This window comes from Puntigrus tetrazona, chromosome 20, assembly GCF_018831695.1.
Source record: "Puntigrus tetrazona isolate hp1 chromosome 20, ASM1883169v1, whole genome shotgun sequence".
Lineage (NCBI taxonomy): Eukaryota > Metazoa > Chordata > Actinopteri > Cypriniformes > Cyprinidae > Puntigrus > Puntigrus tetrazona.
Window position 1 is genome coordinate 10,948,020 of NC_056718.1, and position 7,302 is coordinate 10,955,321.

The 7,302-nt window shown below is 36.7% G+C and overlaps 1 pseudogene; it reads right to left on the reverse strand.

The window, feature by feature from the left end:
• Positions 1 to 614: 614 nt before the first annotated feature.
• LOC122324479 lies at positions 615 to 3,641 on the reverse strand (annotated as a pseudogene).
• Positions 3,642 to 7,302: the final 3,661 nt, after the last annotated feature.

Here is a 7,302-nt window from a genome sequence, read left to right on the forward strand (position 1 = left end):
CATCATCACTCAATTAAATTTATTAATCACATATGGTTTAACTCACTGAATCTTGCTTGTTCTTCAGCTAGCCATATTTAAACCATGTTCATGCTTTTTAACTATCAATCTATTTAATGCAGATTTTAAGGAGAAAAAAAAGATTCAAATTCTAATAAACTATAAAAAGTATGTTATTTAAAAATTCATGATAAAAGAAAAAACCCAGCCACATATTAGTATACGTAGAAATTAGCAACCTATGTTAATAAGTATGTTTATTTGTTTTTTTATAATACCTAACAAATTAATGTTCATATACAGAGCCTTACTGTAAAGAATTAATTCAGATAGTCAAGCAAGAGCAAGACAAGGATAACTGTTGTGCTTCCAATAGATATTTAATAACTCAACAATACACATCATTCAGAAAAACAGTGATATATCAAACAATGCTGAAATAACAAAACAGAGCTGCTTTATATTCTGGCACGCTACCTTTTTCAGTAGTGCTAGCTTGCTACAGAAACTGTAATAAGGTTGTGAACGTATGTTTGCGCTTGTACCCCAAAAAGCCGAAGGCAACAATAGTGTGGTAGTAAGAGCCCTGATTTTTAAAATCCAAAAAAGCGGTACATCGACTTCAAGCCACCTTTTTTCCGAGACAAACGTTTTGTTGGTATGTTTTTAAACTATTCAAGTCTGATTTTTTACACTTTTCACAAAATCAATCAGCCGGTCGTTAGTCGCCCCAACTGATGATTCGTTCCTGATCTATCCTTTGCTTTCAGTGTATGTACAGTAGATGCCTTTACTGAGATCTTTTAGCTGGCATCAAACAAACAAGACGTTCCAGAGAATAGATGTACAGAAAAATAGACGTTATTAAATTGGTGTAACTGAATGATGAAAGTAACAATTAACTGACCCTAGGAACCCGTTATCCACAGCACTGATGAACTTCTTCATTCAGGTCATCCCTGCTTTATACGTCTTTGGTCCATGACGCCTTCACCAAAGCTTTCAAGAAATCCAAGATACAGTCTTGATGAGGTCTTGGGTGAACACCTCATTGAGGCACTGAGTCAACCGCCGCGTCCATTAAACCATCCACGGGTTTCATCACCTCATAGGTGGTTTGTGAAGTTTCCTTGATCTTCCCGCTCTTGTCCACCTGCCGGATGCTTTGAGTCACAGTGATGGTCACTTGCTTGGTGGACATCCGGTTGTCCTGCCATTTGGTCTAATGGAGATAACACGGAAAGGTTTTGAGCCCTTTTATTACAGTTTACACTTTTGATTAGAAGGATTTTTGGAAGTCTATCACATTTGTCATATGAACAAACAAAAGGGGAGCATCATTATTATTAACAAAAACTAAAACCATAGGAAATTTGGTTACTTGAAATAAAATGTACACTAACTTACATTTTTGGAGGAAAAAATAAAAAAGCTAGTCTTCAAGGCATGTTCTCACGGTTTAATTTGTATTAAAATAAGGCTGAAATAAAAAATGCATAAAAACTGTCTGTTTTTCATGACCAACATCAACATACTTTTCAGTTTAAAAGTGTATATTACAGCCCACTTTAAGATTAAAGCCAGATAAAAACCACTGTGTTGAATTAAAATACTTACTATTTCCTCAGTTCGTAACACGCTTCTCCTCTGCACTGTGGTACCAGAAGAAGCAAGCACTTCCTGTTCTTGAGAAGAGAGGATTGCAGGGTGCTGCCGCTTTTCATGTCATTCAGACCCACCTCAGACATGGCAGAACACACTTTCAGATATGCCTGAGCCGGAGAAGGCAGACCATCATCGAAGAGATCTGTGGTCGGAAAAACAAATATGGAAGTTATTCGTTCAACAAAATCACTGCATCGGCGACCATCAAGCTATCTCTTTAGTAGATAGTATTCTACTATTTTTTAGTAGACAGTCCAAAGACGTGACAACCTAACCTAATGTTTGATCACTTTTGTTATACTTTTTACAATTCTGTTGTGTTTTACAATTATTGTTTAATGTAAAAAACCTTCACCTGTTCTTCTGTGCTGAAAATATAAGACAACTAGAGCTTTGTCACGAGGTGATTGTGAAGCTTAATTTTAATTTTAATTACTGATTTTGGCGTTCAGCTTTTTCTGTAAGGGGTGTTAATAACTGGAACAATTTTCCAATTAATATAAGACAGTTTTCCATTTTGGCACATTTTAAGCTACATTTGGGAAAATTATTAAATATGTGGAGGATTATACTTTATGTATATAGACTATCTAAATGATTATCTATATAATAAAGTACTTTATTATACTTTATGTATGTTTTGTAAAAAAAAAAAAAAAAAGCTTGCTGGCAGAGGCTATTTGTACTAACTCTGCCTACCAATGTGTGATTGTGATAATAGTCAACATAACAAAAGACAGTTGATTGTTGTTAGCTCCAGTGATGCAGATAATAAAATGTGTCACACATTTAACACGATCGGCCTGGGTTCAAATCTGCTTTTGCCAAACTGTTTTTTTTGTTGTTTTTTTTTCGAATTTCAGATCAATTCAGAAAAGCATTTATTTACAATAAAAATGAAGGAAATAATAATTGGACTAATAAAAGTAATCTTTAGGGTATCATGTACGGTTAGGGTAAGTGTAGGTAGGCCTTTATTTTGCCCCAATAAGGTGGCATCTATTTAAAAGTTATTATTGTATATATTTTAATGTACTAAAAGGTGCAGAAAATTGCCACTATTTGCAATAATAGTATAAATAGCTAAAAATCCTGCAATTTTAACAGTTTGAATAGAATCTATGGCTGTTTGCACTGTGTAAATAGCACCTAGCGCTAAAAAAATATACAGTTTCACTTAGTGTAAACAGCATCTAATTGCCAAAGATAACCATTGACAAAAAACCCTCATTGTCGTAGTAGTCATTGTCGGTTTTAATGTTATCCATTTATTCTGATGTGATCATTTACCCATAGCTGCCCTAAGTGTCACAATTCTGCCCAAAAGTGGTGAGCAGAGCTTACGGTGTTCATCCTTGCTCATATTGTTGTACTGAAGTACTAAAGGGACTTAACCATCACCATGGCAACAACAGGCCTACTTCAATGAATTGCTCACCAACGGCAGACTCGCAACACTTTCCCTGTCCTTCTGGCAAGGAAATATCATTTCAAGAGTTTGACAGGTTAAACTGGAGTGACTGCGGTGAAACGATACGTTCGCTAATTAAATACGAATTTCAAAAGCTTTTAAAAATGAGAAAAGAAGGGCCGCGGAATGTGATTTGGGCTCCGTCCTCACCGAGGTTGGCTGTCTTCTCTGACGGGAAGCCCGCCTCTGAAGAGTTTTCGGAGGGGATGCTCTGGATGGAGGACAGGGGGATGTCTGTGTCTGTGCTGGTCAGCCAGGTGGACTCCGTCTCTTTGGTCCAGCTCTCCATATATCTCGGCTCCAACACATCTGTCCTGGAGCCTCCACAGCCCATGATGTCAAGAACAAATCCACACCTACACAACCTTGGGTTTTAGGTCCATTACAATACCTCTCGAACAGCAAATGGTAGATGGTAGCAAGCAAGGTAGATGTTTGTTATATGGTGCTCGCTGAGTGATGGCATTTATTTAGTATGAACATCCACAACAGCCTCATTTTGATGTAAAATCAAGTCTTCCACTTCCAATCGTTCAGGAAGATCTGGGACTGATTCTGTGGAAGAGAAATAACAGGCTATAACCCCAGGCTTATGTCTGATTTAAAATGGTCATTTAATGTTAAAGTATTGAAGGAATTAAGACTGAACATTTCATAAATGCAGGTATAATAAGCTCTTAAAATCGCGCATTACACGCCACGCAACCTTAACGAGAGCGATGTATTCAAGATGAATCGACCCGATTCCGATTCCTCTCGAGGAGCCAGTACTCGTAACATGTAAACAAAGACAACTTTGACATTTCCTCCGGTCCAAACACTAATAAAAAACATGAATTGTGTTCAAAATCGATTTTCATTCAAATCCAACCACGTGCATTGCACAATTTCGCCTGTCGTGCAATCATTAGGCGATTGGTAAATTATTATACGAGCGCTTCGTTGTGTCGTAGGTTATTTACTGTGGTGTCGCGGCACGCTGATCTCTCTCTCTCTCACACACACACACACACACACACACACACACACACACACACACACACAGAGAGAGAGAGAGAGAGAGAGAGAGAGAGAGGATATAATAATGTGTAGAAGCATGCATTACGCTATTATGCAGTATGCAAAAACGTACTCAGCCTGTCAAAGGTGCCGGGAGCCTGCCTGTGCTCTTTCCCCCGCACGAGGATTTTTCGACATTACCTGAAGTCGACAGAGGAATCAGTGTCAGGACGGGTTTCTTCGGATTTATTACTCCTTTCAGATTTACAAGATTTACAGAGAAACCCTACCGCGACGAAAAAACCAAACACTGAGTGATGACACTCCCCCATCTCTCTCTCTCTCTCTCTCTCTCTCTCTCTCTCTCTCTCTCTCTCTCTCGATGTGAAGGATGCTGACCCTCCCATCTCTTGTCCCCGAGAGAGGAACAGCGACGCGAGGCACAGAGGGACTGGATCTTTTCGGTAGCACTTAAAACCCCACTCCTGGTGAAGTGTCACAGCATCGGTTGTGTGTTTGTTTACTACACACAAAATAACAGAGCTGTTCAGTTAGCACTTCTATAATCAATAACAAATTGCATGTTTTTGAGCCATGTGTTTCCTCGTGAAGACAGAGGCGTTTTGAAGGGGTTTTGTAAACATCTATTTGCCGTTACATGCTGTTCAGTCCATACGAACTGATGACATTTAAATCAAGGCGCTTTTTAGATAATGACTGCCTCCTAATGCTATTCCGATGAATAACTGGTATGACTCTAATGTGCAACAGTCCAGATTTCAGCTATTCATATTTACAGCATGTAAAGATAAGTAGACTACATGTTTGCACTAATGCATGCTCAATCTCTATTGCTTTTACCTAATTAATGTGATATGATTATCATAATATATTATATTATATCATGTATTATATATGTGTGTGTATATATATATATATATATATATATAATGTATATATATATATATATATATATATATATATATATATATATAATGTATATATATATATATATATATATATATATATATATATATATATATATATATATATATATATATATATATATATATAAACTAATATTAGGAATATGTGGTAATCCCTGTTAATAGGTTATTTTTTTAATGTTTTAGTTTTTTATTTAATTTTTTAATTTTGTGTGTGTATCTACTCTTATACTCATAGTTTTTTTCTTCAGTAGTCAAAGAGTAAATTATTGAAGTCTGTTATTCACTATAAAAATGGTTTAAAAATTATTAAAAAACCCTGTCTTATTTTACCTCATTTACGTTTACCTCAATCCCAATAGCAGTAGTTACACAATTTTTGTGTGAACTAGATGATTACTGTATCTCTGTTTATCCCAAACCCATTCACCATATCCCTGATGCTTGAAATTGCCAAAATGCACCGCATTTGTGTGTTAATGAAACCAGTGCAACTAATGAAAACCATGTATGTGTGAAAACTCTGCGTATATAAAAACAATTCATAAAAACATAGATTGCATGTCCCTTTATACGACCCTGATGTTCTATTAAAATGATTGTGCAAATCGGAAAACCAAAGGATAAAAGTTAGCTGCAGTGTTATAGTCATCAAACATCTGTCTGACAGTATATTACGTGCATATCTCAGCTGTTTTATGAGAATGTTCCTCAGTGCTGGAAGAAACAAATGACCGAATATGCTTGAACACTGAAATAGACATCATAACAGTGAATATTAAAGGCCAATAGGAAAATGTGGTAAACCTTTATTAATCACCGTAACTCGCAACACTAAAGAAGGATGTCATAAAGTGCTGATGGGAAGCAATTTAACTGGGTTTTAAAATCAGCACTCCGCCAGTAAAACACTAAGTGATGCATGGCCCTTAAACCACAGAGTCCTGTGGTGTAGTGATATTCCGCTTTTTTGCCAGATGGGGGCAGTGCAGGCACTGTTTTCAGAGGATCGGTTTATTGGCCTGGTTTTCTAGCTTTGAACAAAAATATACATTACAAACATACGCAAGCCTACGTTATTCTAATTTGTTGCTTAATAGTACATAAGTGTTAAAAGAGACACCGACCAACTGCATTGACTGCTCTTCCGGGCATCTATTTAAAAGAGTAATATTGAAATCCTAATGCATAATATTTCATTTGAATATATTTGAAAATGTATTCTGTTTCTATCGCCTTATCACTGAACTGCTGACACATTAGAATAATAACAAGTATCTATGCAAGACTTAATAGGTAGTATTAACTTAGTGAGCACTTAACTTAGAGAAGCAAGATTAACTAAGCAGTATGTAGTAGCAAATTGATGACAAAGGTAGTTCCTTATTAAAATATATTTTTCTCCTAACTTTTTTTAAAATCATATTTACAGTTGTCCTGCTTAATATTTATCCATAAATGGTGACACGTTTTTTTTCTGGACTCGTCGCTGAATACACTTTACTGCTAATTTAATGTTTCCTTGCTAAAGAAAACGTATTGATCGATTGATTTATTGATTGCTCCAAACCTTTTAACCTTTAGCTTCTATAACGACCATGAATAAGATTTGCTACTCACTAGTAGCGGTTGGTATGAAAAGGGAGAAACGCCGTCAGTCTAGTTTTTGACTGGACAAAAGTCTGTGTAGTTCGGGATGTTATATTATATCCGTCAGAGTTTAGAAGTGCTCCAGCGAGAGCTCAAAGCAACACACACTCGGACTACAAGCCACAAAACTCTCGTTTTGGTGTGATCGTGGTCTTTAATAGCATAAAAGCGTTACTCAAGCTCGTATCTGCTACTCACAGACATCCTCTATTGTATTTTATTTCTGTCTTGTTTTATGCCTGTTGTTATCCCTCCAAATACAGCCCCTTCTCGTCAAAGCGCATTCGTTGTGCTCAGCGCAGCGGTGCAGTTGACTTTGAAATGAATAAAGGAAACTTTTAGCTAAATGAAAGAGAAAACCATGCCAATTGCATTTCGAAGCTCTCTCTCTTTCCCATCTGGCCAGAATTGTTGCTTTTCTCACTTTATATGCGGTGAGAGCACACTGGATTTTGCTTTGTCAAGGTGACGGGATCCTGTTTTCTGTGTCAGCTAGGATTCCCATCAAGACTACTGTCTCCTGGCAGAATATACTCCACTCTTGTGATCCCACAATTTTTCGCTCAGGCG